The sequence below is a fragment of the Etheostoma spectabile genome, chromosome 19, assembly GCF_008692095.1.
Source record: "Etheostoma spectabile isolate EspeVRDwgs_2016 chromosome 19, UIUC_Espe_1.0, whole genome shotgun sequence".
NCBI classification, from domain to species: domain Eukaryota; kingdom Metazoa; phylum Chordata; class Actinopteri; order Perciformes; family Percidae; genus Etheostoma; species Etheostoma spectabile.
The window spans coordinates 2,538,345-2,542,221 of record NC_045751.1 but is presented as its reverse complement, the minus strand read 5'-3'; the positions used below and the strand labels follow the sequence as shown (position 1 = coordinate 2,542,221).

At 37.8% G+C, this 3,877-nt stretch overlaps 1 long non-coding RNA gene across 1 annotated transcript in view; it reads left to right on the top strand.

Annotated features, from left to right (window-relative positions):
- LOC116669366 (uncharacterized) overlaps nt 1-3,877 on the top strand; it is a 19,111-nt gene that overhangs the window by 2,468 nt on the left and 12,766 nt on the right. The window lies entirely within an intron of this gene.

Genomic DNA, 3,877 nt, shown 5'->3' with positions numbered 1-3,877 from the left:
AAGAGCACCATGTCATGGGACCTTTAAGCTAAATAAAAATGAAGTTAGTTTGTGTGTCTGTATTCAAGGCAGCAGCTAGTCAACCAATAACCTAGATTCAGAATTATGTTGTTCTTTTGTTGTTCTAGCTAGAAGAAGCTAAATGGTTACATTTGGTTGCAGTTGACAAGCTTGCTTGAAGAGAGGCGATGACCTCTCATTCTGAAAAGTGACATTATGAATTTAAAAAAAAAAGTGTCATAATAAAAAAAGGTTAAGAAATAAAATGTAACATGAATTAGAACTGCCATTGGAAAAAAGAAAAAGACAATATTGTAAAAATTGACTAACCCTTTATAAAACAGACTATGAAATTATGAAAGAATGCCTTAAACAACTTGACATAATAACGGGTGGCGGTGGCTCAGTGGTAGAGAGGTTGTCTGCCAATGGAAGGTTGGTGGTTCAATCCCTGGCACTGCAGTCCTATGTTGAAGGACACTGCAAGAACCCTGAGATGGCTTCGGAGTGTGTGTGTGTCCGATGAGCAGGTGGCACCTTCTACGGCAGCCTTGGCCACAGTGTATTGATGCGTGTGAATGGTTCCTGTACTATGTAAAAGCGCTTTGAGTAGTTAAGTGCTACATAAGAAATAAACACTCTTATGTCCGTTTACATAAGAATCAGCTAAGCTTTAATAATTCAGGTAATTATTTCTGAAGTTATTAGTTAATTTGCATATTTTACTTTTTATATATGTGATAATTTATTTCAGTCTCTTATTTATTCAACATTGAACACTTCAAGGCTCCACAGTCAAGTAGGTGTATAGCATTAAACAGATTAATTTAAAAGATAACCAGAGAGCCTTTGGAGTACAGTATGTAAACATTACAGCATTATACGGTCAGCTCTTTGGTTGCAATTATACTGTTATTTTACAGTTTCTGCAGTATTCTCCTTTAACAACTTACTTTAAGAGTCCGGATGAAAACTAATTCTTGTTACTGAGTCCTCAATCTCAAATAATGACACTGACTTGTAGGCCATTTTTTAATTGAAATTAATTTTAGATTTTTCAGATGAATTATAAAAACAGACTGAAGATCAAGTCTGACTTAAAGCTAACTGAAAAATAAAATATATTATACCGTTATAGGTAGCTTGCTGTAAAAAAAAGAATAATTACTTCTTTTTACTGTCAGATTTTACAGGAGCTTGCTGTTACTATTTTATTCCTCAAAGACATCAGAAGTTACATAAACTGTATTAATGGAAAACGGTACACTACTGTGCAAAATATCCAGTATTTTTCCAGCGATTTGTTACAGTGCATTGTCAGTCAGGCTCAGCGCAGCAAATGAAGCTCGCTGCTTCCTTTTCACTTACCCCTCCTCTTTAACCCCTTCACCCTAACCCTGTGGCTGGGGGGTCTTCAGACACGCATTCCTTCTGCCAAGCACCATTAATCTGTCATTCATATGTCAAAAATGCCGAAAGCATTGGAAGACTGTCTTGTAAGCTATTGATCACCACGTAAGTCCTTGATATACTTCATTACGTTACATGTCATTTAGCTGACGCTTTTATCTAAAGCGACTTCCAACTGCTCTTTATGTCAAAGGCCGCATGGCCCTGGAGCAACAAGGGGTTAAGTGTCTTGCTCAGGGACACATTAGAGGATGAATTGGTGGGAATTGAACCCAGATCTTTCACACCCAAGGCCTGTGTCGTATCCACTGCTCCATCGCTCATGATTGCATAAACCTGCCATAATTAACATTTTTTGCTTTTGCAGTAAAATTACATTGACAGAGGTGTCTATAGTCCTCACATGCAGTATAGATTCATCTTACAGCATAAGGACAGGTAACTCCGTGTTAACTTGCCTCTTCTCACTGTTTGTTAACAATGATTACAAAAGCTCCAATTCATTTCAAACACAGTGGGGTTCTAATTTGACTCTAGTAACGCTCACACCCCTATGACTACTTCTGTGAAGGGCACAACAACAAACCTGAAATATAGTATGTTATTGTCAAGACTCAGAGCACCTCCACTGCTTCCTTCAGGGTGTTGGAGAAGAATAGCTCATTTGAGGAGGGCCATCTGGAGGAGCCATTACAGCTAAGTAGTGAGGGCCCAATGAAGCCCCGGGAACCAGTGTCCTTATTTCTGAGCCCACTGTATGGCGCTCTTGGTTTTAAGAGAAAGGCCTATAACGCATTGGTATTCAGTGTATTCCCAACCAATTGTCCAACAGAGAGCGCCATCTAGTGGGCTCAGAAACTAAAGACAGGGGTTCACTCAGGTTCATTCGGCCATCACTACAGCCAAGACCATACCAACAACAATGGACCACACCAATCTGATGAACGAGTTTGTCAGGTATTTAGGGGTTTCATGGTTATTAGGGGTGTGCAAAAAATCCAATTTGTATTCAAATTGCAATTTTAATATTGATTTTCTTTCTCTACCGATTCAAAAATCAACTTTAAAAAAAAATTTTAATTTAATTTTTCTTTTCTTTTTAAAATCAGGTCCCTTACAGATCACACACACACACACACACACACACACACACACACACACACACACACACACACACACACACACACACACACCACACACAGTTTTTTAGTCAAGTTTAGTCGACTAAAAGTTCGTAGTTTAGTCAAACGAGAACTCCGGTATCTTAGTCAAGTTTTAGTCAAAACATTGTCATTTTTGTTATGTTTTAAATCATTTTTCCCTGAGATTTTTTCTGACATGCATTTAAGTCAAATTTCAGCGTTTCACACATCTCAAATATTGGTTAAATGTCATAATTACCTGACAAAATACACTTGTTGAATGCAACTTTGTTAAATGCGTCCGGTTTCATAACAAGCCGTGCTTATATTTAGATATTTATTCTATTGAATATAACATGTTTAAAATTATATCAGTAGTGTTATTATCCTCCGTCATTCTTCCTTTTTTTATAAAAGGCAGAGATGGTACACGACTGCAGAGCCAAGCAAATGACTGGCTACTAATTTAGCTCAATGGTGTACATGGTACACCATTGAACTCTATTACAATGATAGGATTATGCAAACAATGGCATCTACAGTAGTAGTAGCAGTAGTAGTAGTAGTAGTAGCAGCAGTGTGTACCCGCAGCTCTTTCTTAGTTAAGCTTAAGTATATGTATTCCCTGCACATTTTTCTCATCATGTCCTTCCAGCACAAAGGAATTTGAAGAAAACTCCAACTCTTCATGTACATTTATGAAGTATTTGGCCAAAACGCATGGTTCAGAGAGCCATTCGGTACATCAAGGACAAAGACAATGTGCATCAACATGCCAGGACAGATCACAGCTGGACAACAATTCCTCGGCTGACTTCATCTTTCACCTCCTCCTGTTTGACGCTCTCCATTCTATTGATGCATTGTAACAGTAGTACTACTTTTGACTCAAGTGTGTAAATGACTGTGGATCAGTGAGCATAGCATTGCAATAAGAAATACAGTCACTCCTGGACATCACAAATGAGAAATTAAATATTAGGAACTGACAGTGACAAACTTTTAATGTGGTTATGGTTTTGCCACCTGACTGACGACACCTAATGATATTGCCAACTTAGATTTTTAGGCTCCCACTTCAATCCAATATCGATTTTTGATTAGAAAATGATTCTCAAATGTCCGTCCGAATGAATGAATGAATGAATGAATGAATGTCCGTATGTACATTCATGTATGTATGTAGTGTGTGTCCATATTAGGGCTTAACAATATTGTGTTTTAGCATCGACATTGCGATGTGCACATGCGCGATAGTCACATCGCAGGATGTTGAAATGTAGATGCTGAAACTTTTTTGCTGCTTGATAGAAAAGTAAACTTTC